This window comes from Vulpes vulpes, unplaced genomic scaffold (genome assembly GCF_048418805.1).
Source record: "Vulpes vulpes isolate BD-2025 unplaced genomic scaffold, VulVul3 Bu000000665, whole genome shotgun sequence".
Classification (NCBI taxonomy): domain Eukaryota; kingdom Metazoa; phylum Chordata; class Mammalia; order Carnivora; family Canidae; genus Vulpes; species Vulpes vulpes.
Genome location: NW_027325672.1, coordinates 103,812 through 125,094, shown reverse-complemented (window position 1 = coordinate 125,094; position 21,283 = coordinate 103,812). Strand labels below are relative to the sequence as shown.

At 35.9% G+C, this 21,283-nt stretch overlaps 1 long non-coding RNA gene across 3 annotated transcripts in view; it reads right to left on the bottom strand.

Moving 5' to 3' along the window:
• Positions 1 to 20,915, bottom strand: part of LOC140596479 (uncharacterized) — a 49,011-nt gene extending 28,096 nt beyond the window's left edge. For 2 of the 3 annotated variants that reach the window (XR_011998449.1, XR_011998450.1), the window contains exons 1-2: positions 20,808 to 20,909; positions 13,581 to 13,683 (exon numbers count right to left, since the gene is read on the bottom strand). This is a non-coding gene — a long non-coding RNA (uncharacterized lncRNA). Of the gene's footprint in view, positions 1 to 13,580; positions 13,684 to 20,807 lie in introns of all 3 variants that reach the window. The other variant, XR_011998451.1, reaches the window with a different exon arrangement.
• Between the last annotated feature and the right edge of the window lie 368 nt (positions 20,916 to 21,283).

Here is a 21,283-nt window from a genome sequence, read left to right as displayed (position 1 = left end):
CAATCCACAATCCAGAATAGTTTCTATACAACATGAACCAGATGGATTAAACTTCAAGGAAGGTGGGAAGAACATTTAGCTACCTTGTAACTCTGCCCTCTGAATCAGGCTACACAAGATACATATCGACAAGGAAACAGCACTTGCCCCACTACTAAATAGATGTCACATTTTGATTACTCTAGAGTGCCATCCTCACTCAGCCTCAATCCAACCCTTTTACCACAATAACCTAACCCATGCGTACACACACACACACAACACACACACACACACACACACACACACACGCTACTTTCTTCATCCTTTTAGAAATTAAAGCTTAAAGGAATGAGAGGCATGTAGGGATGAGAGTGCTTGATCCCATTTTGGAAAATGGAACCCCTGAGTAAAATATTGTAGAGGGCAGGAAAAGCATTAATAAATCCAAAAACATAGTGATTATAATATATTCCATTGATTTTTTAAAATTTTTTATTTATGATAGTCACACACAGAGAGAGGCGCAGAGACACAAGCAGAGGGAGAAGCAGGCTCCATGCACCGGGAGCCCGACGCCCTGGGCCAAAGGCAGGCGCCAAACCGCTGAGCCACCCAGGGATCCCTCCATTGCTTTTCAATGTAATGGTTATAGCCAGATAAGATATTAAGAGTCTGAAGAGAGGGCTGGGGACTGTGCACAATAACGCAATGATGGTGTTGGAATAAATGCCTAGGACATACGTGAAGAACAGGAGCAGTCAATACAGCCTGTCTGTGGAAAACACTAGTTCTGGAGAGATCTCCACTCATTCAGGTAACAGTGAGAAAAAGAAAACCATATGGGTCTTGGAAAATATTGCAAGAACAAGAAAAAAAGTACCTCTTTCTAAAGAGTAACTAGCTGAGCAACCAGGGAAACAGAAAATAAGGCATTCTCAAAAAACACAAAAACATGAAGATGAGGCCCATGGAAAACAGGGGCAAAAAAACCTCAAAATGCTGTTTTTAAAAATATGACATTTTAGGGTGCATGGGTGGCTCAGTGGTAGAGTGTCTGTCTTTGGCTCAGGTTGTGATCATGGGATCTCGGGATCAATTCCCACATGGGCCTCCTCGCAGTGAGCCTGCTTCTCCCTCTGCCTGTGTCTCTGCCTCTTTCTCTCTCTCTCTGTCTCTCATAAATAAATACATAAAATATTTTTTAAAAAATTTTAAAAATCTGACATTTTAAAAGATCTGCAATCTATTAAAGAAAGTAAAATAAGATTATAAAGGTAGTAATAAAGTACATATTGAAGGTAACAAAAAAACAAAATTGACAAAAAATATAAATAAAACCCTAACATGTAGAGCAAGCTAGATACACTTCTCAATAAGCCAAAGGAAAAATAACACAAGGAAAGTAAGCAATAAGTAAAAATTCATAATTATGAAAGACAGAAAAATGACAATGCAACCAGAAATTAATAAAGTTACTGTGAATGAATGCACAATGTCTAAAGCAGAAGCAATAATGAAAGATTTAATGAAATACAATTTCCTATGCTAAATAAATGACCGACATAAAGATCAGAAAGTCTCAGTAACCTTTGAACCCAGAAAAAATCCTATAGACTCATGTTGTGGTATATCCAGAAAAAATGGAGTTTGGATGGTAAAGAAAAAATAACAAAAGCATCTGAATATTTCTTAATTTCATAAAAATCAGTTTAGTCCTTCTTTAAAAAGATGAGTGGCAGAAAAATAACAGATCAATTTCTAGAGCTTTAAGACAATAAAAAAATTATCCCCAAATGGCATTCTTCACTAAAGTTGTCTTTTATAAGTGCAAGCCGCAAGAAAGCAGATATTTACAATATAGATATCACAAGATATTTACAAGTAAGCAAGAACTCAGAAGACATAACGCTAACATGCATGTAGCTTGAAAAAAAAAACAGTATTTTAACAGCTGCAGATTAACCAAACATAACTTTAAAATAGGTCATAAAAATGCTGATAGTGAATATTAAATATGGTTTACTGGCATATGTGTAAATTTGAAATATTTAAACTTTTTTTAAAAACACCTTATGTAAAATAAATATTTTAATAATAATCCAGGTGGAAATCTCTAGATTAGTGATCATAATTTTAAGTGACCACAGGGCTTGGGGACCAAGGCCGATAAACAGAGGTCCAACCTTCGCGAATAGGTGTGGTGTGGACCACGCTATCCCAAAACAGCAGAAGCTCCTCTTCATTATCAGGCAATATGAGCCAGATCAACAAATTTCAAGAGAAGCCAGAAATCTATACATAACGTTGCAATTTCTTTTAATACACCCGGAATCCAACTATCAAAAAAAGCACTGAAGAGTGCCAAACGAAACATGTGTTTGAGATTTGAGCCATCGCTAACCAAGTTTTAACCTAGACACTGAAAAAAAAAAATTGGAAAGTTTTAGAAATACAAAGATAAATAAAAGACCAGGGATCATATGTGGGAAGTTTGGGGGATAGAAATGTCTTGCCTTTCTGGGGATAAAAGAAGTTTAAAAGAAAGATTGGATTGGAAAATTAGAAATACATAGGGTATCAGTGTTTAGGAAAAAGTATACTAGCAATATTTTATACTTGATCAAAGAAGATAAAGCAAACAAAGCATTGCAGCATAGTGATGTCCTGCTGTGCAAATGACTGTGCATTGCAAAACCAAAGGACCCTTAAGTGTCAAAAATAAAATGGTGCTCAATGATTTACTATACAAATACTAAAAAGGAAACAGAGGGAACAAACTTATTATGAGACCTACTGAAACTGCAGGTAAAATGCAGTAAATAAATCAAAGTAGGTTACTCTCTTTTGAAATATGATTTAATGAACCGTAAATACAGAAAAATGTACTGTTACAAAATAGAAAGTAAATTTAAAAAAAAAAGAATAAATTAGGGGCACCTGGGTGGCTCAGTGGTTGAGGGTCTGCCTTCAGCTCATGTCCTGATCCCGGGGTCCTGGGATCAAGTCCCACATCGGCTCCCTGCAGAGAGCCTGCTTCTCCCTCTGCCTGTGACTCTGCCTCTCTCTCTCTCTCTTTGTCTCTCATGAATAAATAAATAAAATCTTTTTTTTAAAAGGATAAATTAATAAAGGTACAAATTTTGTAAGTAATTTTAGCTTACTTTTATTTATTTTTCATTTTTATTTTTTAGTAATCTTAACTTATTTTTAAAACATCATATATTTAAATAAATATAATAATAATATAAATACAAGTGTCTGACACATGTTTAAACATATGCAATGTAACCAAAGTTGTAACCAGGGGCAAACGTATACCCTTAAATGCTTCTTAATATTAACAGAAGAATAAGAATAAATGAAATAAACATTCAAAGAAGGGGGAAAAAACTAAAGTAGACAAAATGATGAAGACAGAAGAGGGAAGAAATATGGCAAGGATGTTAAACTAGATTTTTAGAGCTGATTATAAAAAACAGACTTAAAACCTAGGGCCAATCAAATCATAAGACATGATGAGTAGTATATTCCAAATTTAAAATGAGATAATTAACAATGAGCTCATTATATTTAAAAGATGAAAATATGTGCATTTCTATGCTAATTAACTTGAAATTCTTAATGAAATGGATGCTTCTCTAAGAAAACCTAGATTATCTAATGGTTGAGTTTCCCAGAAGTTGAGCCTCAGAATAAACAATGATAGGTAAAAATTTTGCAGACAGAACACAAGAGTCCACACACCCGCACTCCAGCTCTGCCACTGTCTGCTGGGTGACCTTAGACAAATCAACTCACTTCCTTGACCATCCCTTCTCTATCACTAAGAACTTTGAAACGGGTGATCATTGGAGTCTCAAATGTCTCAGCATCAAAATTCCTTTATTTTCCTACACAATAGTTACACACAGGCATGCGTGAGGAGAAGGATAGTAAAACATAAGAGAAAGTAAAACCACAAAGAATAATCATATTTTAGATCTACTCTCCTTGCTTCTTCCCTCATTTGTGTATCTGCCCATATCCATTTATATTAATTCAAATGGCATAGCTAAGGAAATAGTAGCCAAAAAAAGTTTATTCGATATTCTATTCATTCATTGGCTTGCCCTGAAATTCTTTCTTTTCTTCCCGTGTCTTAGGAATATGTATTTTTTTTCTTCCAAGTATCAAGAAGTCATATGTGGTCTTTTGTCCTTGAACTCCTGGGGGTGGCTTCCAACACCTAAGTCTCCCTCCAAATCACACTTCAGTTTTGCGGCCTCTTTTTATATCGTGTCATGGAAAATAGCCAAAGTGAGCATCTGCGTTCCTATTCTTCCAAAACCTCCACATCTCACCCTTTCTGTGTGATTTCTCTTTGGAGTTTCATATCATTTGGCATCTCTCTTTTTTAGTGAGGGTGACACTCTAAATCTTTTGTGATAGCTCCAGGATTCAGATATATTGACTCCACTCCCGCTGCCAATGCATCAAGTTGATCAGATTTTGAAATTCCATCTGGTTATGATTTGAGTGTAATAGGCCCTATAAGTAAATCTGTTCATCGGATTTATTTCAAAATTATCTTCCTAACTAATTGCAGGTTATTAGAATAGCCATGAAGTGAACCAGAACAAATAGATTTCCTTGTCTCTGGAGCCTGAGGAGGATGGGGAAGGAAGAGAGGGAACAGAGGAGGGTTAACTCAAATATATCAAAAGCTTACATGGAACTACTCCACAGTTCTCACTCATCATTTCCCCCCGTTTCTGATGGTTAATCGTATTACCAATCCTGAGCTGCTAGGGCTCTCCTTTGTATCTTTTGAGATTAAATTTTCCTTTATCTTTTACATTTGTTTGTATTCTCAGAGAAGCAATTATATGACAACATTGTGCTGTTAGATGTGCATGCAGTTATCTATGTGTGTGAAGGCCTAAGGTACTTACCATGGGTAATATTTACTAGACACTTACGATATACTATTTTCTCTGATAGGTAATTTCATGCACTCTGCTTGAAGCTCAGAGAAGAGAGGGTCCAACACTACACCCATGAGCCAGGAAGGGCATCCACCAACACAAGGTGGGCTCTCAATAAATAATATTGCGTGAATAAATGAAGGCATCATTCATTTACTCTTTACAACACAAAACGGTAAGTGCTGTAATCCTCCTTCTTACACATAAAGAAACTAAGGCTTGGTGAGGAGGGTTACTTGCTCACAGTCACATTGCTCGTAAGTAGCTGAATTAAAATGTAAACCCAGTTTGGACTGAGTCCCGAGCCTTTGCCATGTTACTACCCTAAATCGATCACAGGTATACTAAAAGTCTGCATTTGCTTCTGTTAAGGTGGGGTAGATTGTACTTGAGAAGTATCTCATTGTATATTCAGAGCATGTCCCAAAATTTCTGGAACAATCTTAGATGTGTTTGAGCCAGAGAGCTTTTTGGGTCTAAGAAATCCTAGAAGAGAGTCACAAAGGCTTTGCATAGTTTAGACAATGGCTTCTGATCGTTATTTAACATTCATGAGTAGTGACAAATTCCCTGGACATTCTAAGGAATGTAGGCCATCCCCTATGCCCTAGCTAGAAAACTTTTATCTTTTTGACTAAGAAAACAAAACAAAACAAAAAAGCCAATCTAAACACAGATGAGGTTGATATTGTTATGGAAAATCTTTACCTATTAATAATTATAAGCAAAAATTCAAATGGATTGAAAAATAGTTTTAAATGATTTAAAAATCAATCAGAGGCTTGTATGTTTCAGAGCACACACACATGCGTAGAAAGGACAGAAAGGAAAAACCAGAAGCGAAAGGTAAAATATGACTCAGCTGATAGTATTACGTCCTGGGAGATCACACTACAGCAAATAAAGTCTTTGTAAATATTCTTCCCTCTTAAAAGTTACTAGATGCTATGTAATAAAATAATTAAAATGTATTCTAATGCTAAGTATTGCCTTTCTTCAAGGTAGATATTATGCATTTTTTCCATAGGCAGAAGCCAATTATGTCTTAATTACTCTCCATGTTATTAAGGATTTTTAAAAATCCCCCTTGGGAAATGAACAAGGGGTGGTGGAAAGTGAGGTGGGCGGGCAGTGGGGGTGACTGGGTGACGGGCACTGAGGGGGACACTTGATGGGATGAGCACTGGGTGTTATGCTATATGTTGGCAAATTGAACTCCATTTAAAAAAATATGTAAATAAAAAAAGAAAAAGAAAAAGAAAAAAAATCCCCTTTGGTCTGATATAAGAGTTATTGGTCATTCATCGTGACTTCATAGTATATCCGAGAATAGTTCTGTGAAGAAGAGTTGTTATGTTGTTATTGACATTACAAATGTATGGATATCTTTTCTTCTAGAAAGATCAGAACAACAACAAAAAAAAAGATCAGAATATGCTACGTTCACATATGATTTCACAGTTTATGGTACTGAATCATCCCAATAGTTTTGCCATCACGCATTAGTCAGTTTTTTTTTAGTATGACAGTGGAATAGACATTTTGTCTTCCATTAAGTAAATTGGATTGCTGCAATAAAAATCTAAGTACACATTAGAAATGAAAGTAAAGATCTCTAAGTTACAATCAAGGTCTAAAACCAGGCAATTCACAATCCTACTTGGATTTGCTGTTTTATAATTAATTTCACTGCTTCAGTTTCTTGGTTTATAACCTTGATAATGACCAAATTAATGAGTTATTAACAAATTTGCTCCTCACTTGTCCAGGTAAAGATTGATAAAGTCTAGGAGTAACTGCATTTGATGGACAAATCAAAATTGAAATTAAGAATTATTTTCTCTAATTTTGCTTGCCCTAAAAGCTATGCTACCCATAACATAAACTGACCAAAGATTAGCACTCAGCGCTTCCCTAGATCACATATAAATCTGAGCCTTTCATTTTTGGCTCTCTTTACTAACCATTCAACATAACTGTGAAAGTTAAAAAAAAAAAAAAAAAGAATCATTCTTAGCCTATTACTGGAGAGAATTTGATGTCAGTCCACACAAGCAGAACTCTGAGAAAAGGACTCTGGAGTGACTCTAGTACCAGTCACCAGCCTGTATTTCTCTTGATCTTGGTCTTTGAAAGAGTAGATCCTGGCCAAGCCAAGACAATTGATGACAACCTCCCAGCTCTGTGGGTGTTCCCCAAGTAGAATTTCCAACATTCCATACTCAGACCTAGCAAACAAAAGCCAAAAGTATAAATCTATTGTCATGGAATGCCCATTTTCCACTGAGAAATTTGTTAAATTGCTAAAATTGCTCATTAGAATTTGGAAGTCCTCTAAGACCAGTTAGAATTGTCATTTATCTGTTTAAATTCAAGCACCGGAGAGAATGAAATATTACCTAAAGGAGGGTACTTCATGGTGAAAAAGAGAAACTCTGGCATTAGACAAACTTCTAATTCTGATTCTGCTTCTCACTGGCCATTCAATCCTCACTTCAACTCATTGAACCTCAGTCTTCTCATCTCTAAAAGGAGGGCAATCGCGGTCTCTCAATGTCTACATGAGGTTATCTGTGAGAGTTAAATGAGAGAATAGACCTAGAGCAAGGACTCAGTATAGTACCTGGCACATAGGAATGACTCAATAAATACTATTTATCTCTCTCAACACAAATATAAAAATCACTTTGATTTCAACAGTATTAATTGAGCATCGCTATGTACTAAACATCAATCTAAGCACGAGCTACATCAGTGAACACAAGAAAGATCACTACCCCATCGAGTAGGGGGAGATGGGAAATAAACAATGAACATTATAAATTAACTACTATAGAGTTTTAGAAGGGGGATAAACAATGAAGAAGAAAAAAAAAGTAAAAAGAGCAAGGATGACTCAGAGTTGAGTGCTAAGAGCGATAATAGGGTGGTTGTGGTGAACCTGTAAGGTAAGATTTGGTTTACTGAGTTCCTCAGAGTTTAATAATTGTTAAAATTTTATTATTTTTTCCTTTGTAAACAGCACGCAATAAAATAAAAATTCCTTTGTCAGTGTTATTTGGCAGTATGCATTTTTCAAAATCAGAAGTTTCACCCTATGTCATCATCCTTCCTCCTTAAAAATTGCTAGGTTGACAATTGCAGAATCAATTGTTGACAACAGATTATATAATCATCTCTAAAGTTCTGTATAAATCAGCGCTGTCACAGAAAGCCCCTCTCTGTGATTTCATCATAACCTCTCACACGGACTGCTCCCATCCAAATCTAAAGCTGTTTTCTATCAGCGCTGTGAGAGCTCTGAAATATTCACCTGGCAAACAAAACCCTCCTGCTTTCAAAAAAAAAAAAAATGTGCCCTCACTGTGTTCCAAAAAGTCTATGGAAATCTACATGTTAAACCAATAAAAACCAGGCGGTAGCATATGGAACATTTTTCCAATTATTTCCTCCCTAAGAAAACTACTTTCTGCAGGTTGAATCTCAGGTGTTTTGGATATTGCAGATTCAATAGCTCTTTAAACTTTTAATTGGTTCATGGGCCAGTTCTGGAATAAATAACAAACCTGAGGAAGACTTACTGACAGTTTTTAAAATAAGTTTTCTGTGGGGAGAAAGAGGATTCCTTAGGTAATAGGACTTACTCCTTTGGATTCTGAAATCAAAAAAATCACAAAGGGTCTAAGAGGATGGTATTTTGAAAATGGATATCTGTTCCAGCTGAGTGTGGAGAAATGCTGGTAAAAATATCTTTTTAGAAAAATAAAATGCATGTATCTACTGTATTTTTCTTCTTCTTCTTTTTATTTTGTTTAATCATTCACTTCTTACTATACCTTCTACTGAAAGGGTTCATGATTCTGAGAAATAAAACGCAGACAAGTTTCCACTAGAAACATTAGCTTCTCTTATCAAAGCAAATATTTTGGAAGTCCAATCCTAACATTTACTTTCAAAGAATACCTTCTAGAAATTACTTCACTTTTTAACTGTTTTTAATTAAATGTCTCATTCATAATTTTTATTTTGTTTATTTATAATATGAATACAAATATTTTCTGTGGAATTACAGAAGAGTAAATGAAAATATGGCTACCTCAACACTCAATGATTTTCCAATGAAGTGCTTCCCTCCGAATATGATGTTTGATCCAGAAATAATAAAGGTTTTATTTGCATAAGCTCTGACACTTGGAATTTTCACAACTTGTATTTACTAAGAATGACTATTCTGGAAAAATGGTTCTTCAAAATTTATATCAGCAACTTTTCCAATTACTCTAATCCATTTCCTGCTTGCATTCTCCTCTTGCCCTCAACCAAACACAAAGCACTACTTAGAAGCAATATAAACACATATGTGTACACGCACACATACGCACACACATGCACACAAGCCGCTTGGTTTCCTGACTGACAACCTTTGGAAAATGATGTGTTTTTGGCCTGAAAATATGCATTAGCAATAAGGTTGGTTACATGTTAGCCAAAAGGGGGGAAAAAAGCGCAAATGTAATGGTAGGAGGTTTTGCTAATGGATCTGAGTGCCACCAAAGAGTTCTTGAAGTTTCCATAGCTTTGGTTTCTGTAATCTTTTTGGAATTTGCTCAGATTCTCTAGAGACCTACAAATACCAATTTAAGAATCATTGTTCCTAAACATTCCATGTAGTCAATAGGGTCAGAAACGTCAGCTTAAGTTTCTAGAAACTAAGTTCCCAATCCAAATTCCACTAATCTCAAAAGAGATCATTGGTTAAATTTTAGCCCTGGGGCTTATGAATAGATTATATTTCTTTTTGAAAATGTACACTTCTGCAGTAATCTATAGTCTGCCATCATGAATGACTCTTTTCAAAACGATGCATTATTTAGAAAAGTCAGATGGATGGCTAGAAGTTTCATCGGAAAGCAGCTGATCACGCGCAACAATTTCTGTTAATCTGACACACATATAAATGCAAGTCCTTCAAGTGTGCGGAGGGTTCAAATCATTAGAGTAGAGAGTAGGAGTGAAAGAATATGTTCGCTTTCCTTGTCTCATACAGGCAGATATGCTGTTATTCATCCTTCAAAACCAGTATTATTCCCTTAAATAAGGATTCCCAAGGAATTTATTAGTGAATTCCTCCAATGAGAAGCCAACATATCTCTATTTTTTACCACAAATCCCTAGCCTATACAAAAATCCTCATGAAGTTATATGGGATAAAACCATAGCATTTCTTATGAGTATGTTCTCACATTCACACATAAAGCTGTCCAAAAGCCTAATATGGTTTAGTTTCCACAGTGCAGGATCTGCTAATTGGATCTGCCTATGTTTTCCAACTCACAGCATCCTGCAGTGCTAAGTATCTAATATAAACACTCCCCACTGAGACTCCTCATAAACCCAGAATTTTTTTTCCCTCCTTGAAGTAAGCTAGTGAATTTAGATGGCCTAAATACTAAAAATAAACTTGTGTTTTAATTCCTTACCCACATAATCCAATCCTGCACGTAGAGTTTAATAACGATTATCCATTTTTTAATCTTCCCCAAAAGACTAATGCAATGTTGCTGCAAAAAGTACAAAGAGAGAAGGGCAGGACAATGTTTTGGCAATCTCAGACATTACCTTCAAGAAATGAGGCCATTTTCTCTTCACAATTTCTTGTGGCTGTTGGTTTACCTTTAATGCTTATTGAAATAAGAATACATACAGGAGAGAATGCAAATTTTTTTAAGATTTTATTTACTTATTTATTTATTGGGGAGAGAGAGAACAAGAGAAAGAAGGCATGAGCTGGGGGAGGGGCAGAGGGAGAGAGAATCTGAAGCAGACTTTGCGCTGAGTACAGAGTCGCATGGTGGTGGGGCAGGGGGCTCACTCCCATGACCCTGGGATCATGACCTGAGCTAAGAACAAGAGTCAGATACTTAACTGACTGAACCACCCAGGTGCCCCAAGAATACAAATCTTAAATGTGTACTGTGATGAAATTTTATAAGGTTATCACACACATTAACCACCTAGATAAAGGTAAAGAACATTACCACCTCCCGGAAACCTTCCTTATGGCCCCCCCCCATCTAATCTTCCTCCATACACAAAAGTAACCACCACATTTACTTCTATCACCATAGATTAGTTTTGTCAGGTTTTTAACTTTATAGGGTGTCATACATTTCGTATGGCTAGGCATTTATCTTTTTTTCCTTGTCATTATGTAATTATGAAATTTACCCATGTTGGGATACCTGGGGGGGCTCGGTGGGTTAAGCATTCAGCTCAGATCATGATCCCAGGGTCCTGGGATTGAGCCAGATCATCAGGCTTCCTGTTCAGCAGGGAGCCTGCTTCTCCCTCTCCCTCTGCTCCTCACCCTCCCGTGCCCCAATCATGCTCTCTCCGTCTCAAATAAATAAAATATTTAAAATATAAAAGAAATGTATCCATGTTATATACAGCATTTCACTCTTTCATTCTTGTATAGCATTGCATTATATGAGTAGCTTCAATTATGAACTCAATTTCTTTAATAAACAGGAGCTTTGAGATTTTATGTTTCATCTTATGTCAATGTTTTTAAGTTTGTATTTCAAGATTTGTCCATTTTAACTTAAATGGCATTTGCTTATCTTTTCATATCTGTGAATCTATAGTAATATCATCTATATATTCTTTATAGTAGTAAAGGATGTTTGTTTTCTGCTCTCCTTTTCATAATTTGTATTTCTAAAGTGTTCATCAATTCTATAAATCTTTTCAAATAATGACATTTTAATTTGCTGTTTGTTTCTATTTGTTTGATTTCAGGATTTTATTGATTTATGTTCCTAATTACTTATTTTTTCTCTTAGGATTTTTAGCTTTAATTTGCTACGGCTTCTGTTGGACCTTGAGAGGGATGCCTAAATAATTATTTTCTTAGAATTTCTTTGTAGTTAATTTATGCTGTGGTTTTCCTCTCAGCTCTTGTTTAGTTGTATTCCACAAGTTTTAATATTTTTAGCTAAATGAAAATAACATTTTCTAACTGCTGTTATGATTCATCTTTGACTTACATACAATTTAGAAGAGCACACTTTAATTTTCAAACATTTGGAAGATTATCTATTTTTACTCTTGTTATTGATTTCTAGATTAATTCCTTTGTGACCAGACAATAGCCTATGAATATTTTCAAACTTTTGAATTTTGTTATGATTTACTTGATAGCACAGCATATGGTCTAAGTTAGCTAATATCGTTGGGAGATGATTTTCTATGGGTCTCTTGTGTTTCTGTACATCTTTAGAGCAGAGGCCCTGACTCCCCTTATCCTGAATTATATTTTGAAGGATGTTTGTATAACAATCATCTTTGGAAGACAGAGATAGTGTCTCCCCCAGAACAAAAGGCAAGTTTTCTTACAGACTTTGAAGACTGTGTCCCTCTGGACCAGCCAGCAGGCCTGCTTTCTATTCAGTGTGAGAGATAAAGTTTCTAAGCTCATTTGTCTTCTTCTGCAACACAACTCAGTGCATGTACAGATATTACATGACCTTCTTCAAGTCATCCTGTATGAACTGCAGCTTGGAGAACTAACACCAAATATGTCGTTGCTTGTGCAGCTTACTATAAGGTGGGTAATAAAAACTAGTGTCTCTGATTCAGGACCCTCATTTCTTCTGCCAGCCTCCATGAAATCATAGCACACTGACATTTTAGATTAAAAATAAGGTGAAATTGGGATGAAGTCAGCAAGGTGGCAGATCAAGAAGCCCTAGAAATTCCTCTCCGCCCCGCCCCCCCCCGCCTTGAAGACACTGACTCAAAATTATTACATGAACCAATTTCCCTTGTAGGAGATCCAGAAACCAGTTAAGAGGCTCCTAGACCCCAGGTAAGTGCAAAACCAGTCACATCAAAGCTGGTAAGAAAATTCATAGTATTCATTCACCATAGTCCTGCCCGCCAGCTCAGTGTGGCATTGTGGGAGGAAACAAACAAAAAAAAAAAATCCCAGCTTCCAGATTCTCCCTAGGGAGAGGAAAAAAAGATAGAAACATAGATCTAACATTCCAACTTTCTGGTGGGCAGGAGCTGTGCAGTACACTGGTTTGTGTCTTCCCTGTCTCAAAGTGTTGAGCTCTGGACGCTTGGAAAAGTAAGAACCCAGGAGAGTTGAGTGGCATGCCCTTGGTCCAGAGGACCTGCAGTATAGCAGATAGAGGCCAGTGCCATTAGGGAGCCTCTCCCTCAGGCAAACATAAGTCCTTCACTATCAAAAACTATTTTAAGTGTAAATTGATTAAACCCCAATCAGAAGACATAAAGTGACTGAATACATTTTAAAACAAGATGGAAAGAACTATGTGTTGTCTACAAAAGATCCACTTTAGATCGAGGGAGAAACACAGCCTGAAAGTGAAAGGATGGAAAAAGATGTTCCATGCAAATGCTACATGGTAACAACCAAAAAAGAGCATAAATGGCTGTAATTATGTCAGATGAAGTAGATTTTGAGCCAAAATATTACAAGAGAAAATTTATATAATAGACATTATATAATTATAAAAGTATCAGTTGATCATGAAGCTGTATCATTTATAAATATATATTCACCCAACATAAGAGTATCAATATATGAAGCAAACATTGACAGACCTGAAAAGATCATCTGTCTGGATTTTCTGTCTGCTATTGAAAGTGAAGTATTGAAATACTGTTCTCTTATTATTTTATTGTCTGTACACCAAGAGCAACCAACCTAAAAAAGAATATCAAGAAAAAATAACATTTACAAGAGCATCAAAAAGAATAAAATATTTAAAATTAAAATTAAAGAGAAAGATCTATACACTGAAAACTACAAAATATTGCAGAAAGAAATGAAAGAAGACACACTTAAATGAAAGCTATCTTGTGTTTGCTGATTGGAAGACTTATTGTTAAAATGTCTACATATATTCAAAGTGATCTTCAAATTAATGTAATCTGTATCAAAATCCTAATGCATTTTTTGCAGAAATAGAAAAACTACATGGAACTTCAAAACCAAACAATCTTCTGAAATACGAGCAAAGCTGGAAGCCCCATCAAGTACTTCCTGATTTTGCAACATACCCCATAGCTACATTAGTTAAAACGGTATGGTACTTGCATAAAAACAGACTTATCAAACAATAGAACAGAACAGAGAGCCCCCAAATAAATGCATGCATACATAATCAAGTAATCTTCAACAGGGTATCAAACTACGAAATAAAGAAAGGATAATCTCTTCAACAAATGGTTTGGGAAAACTGGATAGTGATATGAAAAAGAATAAAACTTGATCCTTACATCATGCATGAAAACTAATTCAAAACAAACTAAAGAATTAAAATGTAAGGCCTGAAATTCTAAAACTCCTAGAAGAAAACATAGGAAAAATGCTTTATGTTAGTCTTGGCAATGATTTCTTTGATATGACGCCAAAAGCACAGGCAACTGAAGCAAAAATTTACAAATGGGACTCTATTACACTAGGAATCTTTTGTATAGCAGAGGAAACAACATAGGGAAAGGTGACCAGTGGAATGGGAGAAAATATTTGCAAATCATGTATCTGATAAGAGGTTAATCTCCAAAATATATAAGGAACACCTACAACTGAAGAGCAAAAAATACAACACAATTTAAAAATGAGCAAGAGATTTATATTGACTTTTCTTCAAAAACATACAAACAACCAAGGGGCATGTGATAAGATGCTCAACACCACTAACCATTAGTGAATTATAAATCAAAGCCATAATGAGATGTCACCACACACCTGTAAGGATGTCCATTATTAAAAAGGAAACAACAGAAAAGAACAAATGTTTATGAGGAGTCAGAGCAATTGATGGTACTGTTGGTGGCAATGTAATATTTTGAAGTCCCCATGGAAAATGGTATGGATGTTCCTCAAAAAAACTACAAATAAACTGATTCTTCATGATCCAGCAATCCTACTTTTTGGTATTTGTTGAAAAGAATTGAATACAAGATCTCAAAGAGATGCTTGCATTCCCATGTTCATTGCCGCACCAAACCCATAGATTCAGAAACAAATATCAATCAGTGGACAAAAAAATAATGAAAATGTGTATATACACATAATGAAATATTATTCAGTCTTTAAAAAGAAGGAAATACTGTCATGAACAACCATATGGATGAGCCTCAACAACATAATACTCTAAGTCAGTCACAGAAGAATAAATTTTGCATGATTCCACTCATATGAGGTGTCTAAAGCAGACAAATGCATGGATGCAGAAAGTAGAATGGTGCTTGCCAGAGGTTGGGGAGATGGAAAAATTGGGAGCTACTGATCAGTGCATATAAAGTTCCAGTTACACAAGATGAAAAAGTTCTAGAGATCTGCTGTACAACAATGTCCCTATAGTTAATATCGTACTATACACTTAAAAAATTGCAAAAAAAAAAAATGCTAAGAGGGTAGATTTCATGTTGTGTGAATTTTATAACAATGATCAATTAATTAATTAATCATGAGAGAAGTTATTGATACAGACAACAATTCAGATGAATCTCTAGGAATGTATTCTGAATAAAAAAATCCTATTCCAAAAGGTGCATACTGTACAATGCTGTTATTTTTTTTAAGATTTTATTTATTTATTCATGAGAGACACAGAGAGAGAGAGACAGAGACACAGGCAGAGGGAGAAGCAAGCTCCCCGTAGGGAGCCCGACGTGAGACTCGATCCCCAGACCTCGGATCACACCTTGAGCCAAAGGCAGACGCTCAACTACTGAGCTACCCAGGCATCCATACAAAGCTGTTTTTATATATTGTTTTTCAAATGACAAAATTTTAGAAATAAAGGAGAGATTGTCAAGGAGTGGTTGTCAAGGTTAGAGACAAAGGGAAGAGAAGGTGGACGTGGTTATAAGAGTACAACAGGAGGCACCTGGATGGTTCAGTGGTTGAGCATCTGCCTTTGGCTCAGGTAGTGATCCCAGGGTCCTGGGATCGAGTCCTGAATCCAGCTCCCCACAGGGAGCCTGCTTCTCCCTCTGCATATATCTCTGCGTCTCTCTGTGTGTCTTTCATGAATGAATAAATATAATCTTAAAAAAAACAACAACAAAAAAGAGTACAACAGAAGGCAGTCCTGGGCTGATGGACTGCCCAGTATCCACATTTGTCATAAAGTAGCATAGACCAAAATACATAAACACATACACATGAGTGCAAATAAAACTGGGAAAATCCAAATAATATCAATGAATTGTATTAATTTAAATACCTTGGCTGTAACATTATCCTATAATTTTATAAAATATTATCATTAAATTGGGAAGAATGTAAAAGGAATCTCTGTGTTATTTCTTCCAATTACATGTGACTCTACAATTATTGCAACCAAAAACTCCCGAAAGAAAAAAATGTCAAGTAAAATCTCAGACCCTTTACAATTATTGACAATGTTCAACATACTTTTATACAACGTGTATTACACAGTTTTGGGATTCGATATTTATAAATGTTTTTTAGATCAAGTATGTTAATGGTTCTGTCTCCTAGATCTCTACTGACCTTTTATTTGTCTTTTGTTCTAACAGTTATTAAGACGATTTGCCTGTGATGTAGATTTTTTTTATGTTTCTTTTAGCTCAGTCAGGTTTTCCATTTTATATTTTGAGGCAACATTAATAGTTATATGCATTCTTAATATTACTATATCTTCCTATTAAATTAACCTTCTATTATTATAAAATGTTGCCCTTTATATTTTACAATAGTTGCATCATTGGATTTTTTATTATTTTTATATTAATGTAGTTACACTAATTTTCCTATAGACCAACAACCAGCAAAGCAGAGCCGAAGGTCAAATCTGGCACACAGCCTGGTTTTGTATAGCCTGTGACTAAAAAAATGGTTTTATATTTGCAAAGAGCTGCAGCAACAACAACAAAAGAATAATATGCAACAGAGACCATACGTGTTTCACAAAGTTAAAAATATTTACAATATGGGCCATTACAAAAAGCTTCCTAACCACCGCTTTAGATAGTGTTTGCATGATATATCTTGTTCTATCACTTTAGTTTTAGTTTTTCTGTGTCCTTATGCCTAAGGTATGCATCTTACTTTTAATCCAATCTGATATGCATCGTCTTTAATTGATGAATTCAAATTATTTACTTTTAATATAAATATTGATATATTTGAGTTGAAATATATCATCTCGGTATCTTTCAAATCATTCCATCTATTCTTTGATCCATTTTTCCACTTTTTTGCCCTCTATGAGAGCAACCAAGTTTTAGTATTATTTAATATTTCTCCTTCCATTAACATCATTATATTTATATATTTATGTGTTTGTGTATTTATGTATGTATATATGTATTGGTTTGTTTATTTTAGTTGTTAGCTTGGATATTATAATTTGCATTATGAATCTATTGAAGTCTATTTTTTTAAAGTCTATTTTAATTTAGTACTTCTATCCAGTCTCAGACAATACACAAACTATGTTAGCTATATTAGTCTGCTCAGGCTGCCATAATGGACTATCACAGACTAGATGGCTTCAACAACAGAAAAGTATTTTCCCACAGTTTTAGATCTAGAAGTCAAGGGTCAAGATGCCAGCAGTGTTGGTTTCTGACTATGCTTCTCTCCTTGAGTTGCAAAGAGTTGCCTTTTGTGTGTCCTCTCATGGCCTTTGCTCTGTGAGTGCATAGTAAGAAAGAACGTACTAGTGTCCCTCCTCTTCTCATAAGGACACCTGTCCTGTTGGATCAGGTCCCCACCCTTATAATTTTATTCAACTTTAATTATCTCATTAAAGGCTTTATTTCCAAATCCTGCCACATTTCTGTATAGGGCTTCAACATATGAATTCAGAAGGGATACCACTGAGTCTATAACAGACTCTATAATATTTTAACTGCAATTACCCTTCCTCTCAAATTTATGCTACTTTGTCATATATTCTAGTATTAAGCCCCACGTGACATTAGTATTTATTTTTTAATGGACAGTATCCACTTATGGTTATTCCCTTATATTTATCCTTTCTTTTGTTTTCATTTCTTCTCATGATTCAGGTGGGCTTCCATCTGCAGTCATCCTTCTGTCAGAAAAATATCTTTAATATTTCTTCTAATGAATGCTGGTAAACACAAAGTATGGGATATTATTCATATAGCCAAGATTTGGAAACAATCTAAATGCTTACTCATGGATGAATGGATAAAGAAAATGTGGCACATACATACAATGAAATAGTATTGAGCCTTCAAAAAAAAATCCTGCCATTTGTGACACAGATGAAGCTAGAAGACATTATGCTAAATGAAATAAGCTAGTCACAAAAGGACAAATACGGCATGATTCCACTTACATAAGATATTTAAAATTGTCAAACTCATAGATGCAGAGGACAGTGGTGGCTGTCAGGGGATGAAGAATGGGACATGGGAAGTTATTTTTCAACCAGGACAAAGTTTCAGTTACACAGACGAATAAACACTTATTCTTCTGCATAACATAGTACCTATAGTTAACAATACCGTATTGTCAACCTCAAAATTTGTTAAGAGGCTAGATCTCATGTTAAGTGTTCTAACATAGATAGATAGATAGATAGATAGATAGATAGATAGATAGATGATACAATTTTAAAATTCTCTCATAAATAAAAATGTAATTTTACTTCTTTTGGAAGTTGGGTGGGTAACACAAGCAGAAAGAATAGAGAAGGAGCTCTGCCTTATAGAATTGTTTAAAAATCCAACACATTTTAATCTTTGAGTCTCACTGAATAAAGGAATGGTGTGCTTTAGAATTTATCTTTTATTTTGAAAAATAGGGGCGCCTAGGTGGCTCAGCCAGTTTAGCCTCCAACTCTTTATTTCAACTCAGGTCATGATCCCAGGGTTATAAGATTGAGTCCTGCCTTGGGCTCCATGCTGAGCATGGAGTCTCTTAAGATTATTTCTCTCCCTGCCCCTCCCTCAATCTCTACCTCTAATTTTGAAAAAACATTTTTTTCTGAAAATAGAAATAATAGAATAAACAAGGGGTTTTTGTCCCCAAAACTTTGTTTACATTGTTATTCTATAGTGTTTATTTCAAATATTTTTCAGTTGTTCAAAAATTAGTACCATCCTATCCCTGGTTTTTTAATGAAATTTCTATGGCAAGTCTTTAATAAAAATACAGCAGAGAACTCATGGGAGGCATGATAGCATCGCCAGGATGAAGCATCCTATTTCATTTATAAAGATGTGTCTACTATGAAAGTCTCTAGGCACATAGAAAGCACATAATGATTAATAAGTCAAAAGAAAAGCAAAGTCACATTCCTTTTCCATCCCCTGCCATTCTAGAAAGGCCAACAATTCTGCATTTTGCCTATTCCATTTCCATATGTTTTTTCATTCCCTAGAAGTGTATGTTAATCACTAGGGAAAGGGGGTAAAAATAAGCACTAGGAACACTATTTCTGTTTTAATTTAAATACTAAAATTCAACAGTAGCTACTTAAACCGGGGTCATATATCACCAGGATATATTACTGTAAATACTTGTGATTACAAGTACATACTGTCAGAGGATCATACAAAAAGAAGACAGAGGAGATTCCCAGTTAACTAGGGGTTTACACTAAAAAGTTGACAAAGTTACAATTAAACTCTTAGAATCTTTCTGAATCAGAAAATAAAAGGCTCATTTGAAATGTTAAGGAGCCAATTACTTTCGTGTTCATCAACACGTGTCTTCCCTTACAAGCGTCTTCTTAAAATTTCCAGTGCAGTCTCAGTAGGCGAGCTCTATTATTCCAAATAAGGAATAATTGATTCCAATTTGATTGGTCACCTTGCTTTCTAATCTTTACCTTCTATCAAAGAGTTTCTCTTATTAGCAACCTGATAATTTGGTGAATCTAGAAGTCTATTAGATCAGGTGTTTAGAATAATTTGCACTGAAGAAATGGTTTTTAAGTTAAACACTTGAAACTCCTCTTTCAATAAGTTGTGTGTGTGTGTGTGCAGAAGGGGAGAGTGTTGCACAGAAAAAGAAAACATAAGAACAACACTACAAGTGACCATAACCTTAGACTCTCTTTGACTAAGGCCCCTCGAGGTTCAATCGCTTTAGGCTGGATATGAGTGCAACCCTGAGACCAGAAGTTTGCTACTGCTCCTGGCATTTCAAGACCTCGGAGGAATAACATCCTGCAGAGCTGAGACTCGAACCTCTATGGAGGGAGCATCGGTCAGCTGGCCCTGACACCCCTGAGCCAGCAGGATCGAACTCATCCTTGGAGGGCAGAAAAGGCTGGAAACTGGTAGCAACCATTACTGAAACCAAATGCTGAGGGTCCCGGGAGTGGCTCAGTGGTTGAGCATCTGCCTTCAGCTCAGGTTGTGATCCTGGGGTCCTGGGATCGAGTCCCAGATCAGGCTCCCCGCAGGGAGCTTATTTCCTCCTCTGCTATGTCTCTGCCTCTCTCTGTGGGTCTTTCATGAATAAATAAATAAATAAAATTATTTTTAAAAATGCTGGGATGAAGGGCCACTATGAGAGAGAGCAGTCAGGAAGGAGTCTCCTCGATTCCTCCAGACTGCAGGTTAGTGCACCCTTGGGAGAACTTACCCCCGGAGTCCTCTAGGAAAGATAAACTCTAACCTCTAGGCTTAGCAGAATCCCAGTCGCAGGAATCCCAGAGCAAAGAATAGATAGAATCCAGGGATGGGTTTGGAGCTGCAAGACAATGCTTACCAACCAGCACTCTTAGGGAGGTGCTTAATTTCCTAGAGGGCACTGCCATTTGAGATCTAATTAACATATGCATTGAAAAAGTGAATGGGAAGGGGTACCTGGGTGCTCAGTGGTTCAGCTTCTGCCTTTGGCTCAGGTCATGATCTCCAGGTCCTGGGATCGAGTCCTGAAGGGAGCCAGCTTCTCCCTCTGCCTATATCTCTGCGTCTCTCTCTGTGTGTCTCACATGAATAAATAAATAAAATCTTTAAAGAAAAAAAAAAAAAAAGCCAGCCAGCCAGAGTGCCTGCAGTAAACACAAAATGTAGAGATCAATGCAGTTCAGTCACAGAGCTGGCTGGGACACAAGCAAATCACAGCTCAAGAGCCAAAAGTGATCAAAGAGGAATTTCATTCTCTGACCTCTTAGATGACATGAAAGTGACTGAAATAAATACTCTTTAGAAACACCCATTAAAGTGCCTTTTGTTCCCAGTCCACTTTTCTCATAGGTTTCTTTCTTAACCCTGCACCCACCCCATCCAAAAGGGAAAAGAAATCTTCCTCTATTCCCAGTCCCTGAGGTTTCTTTCCT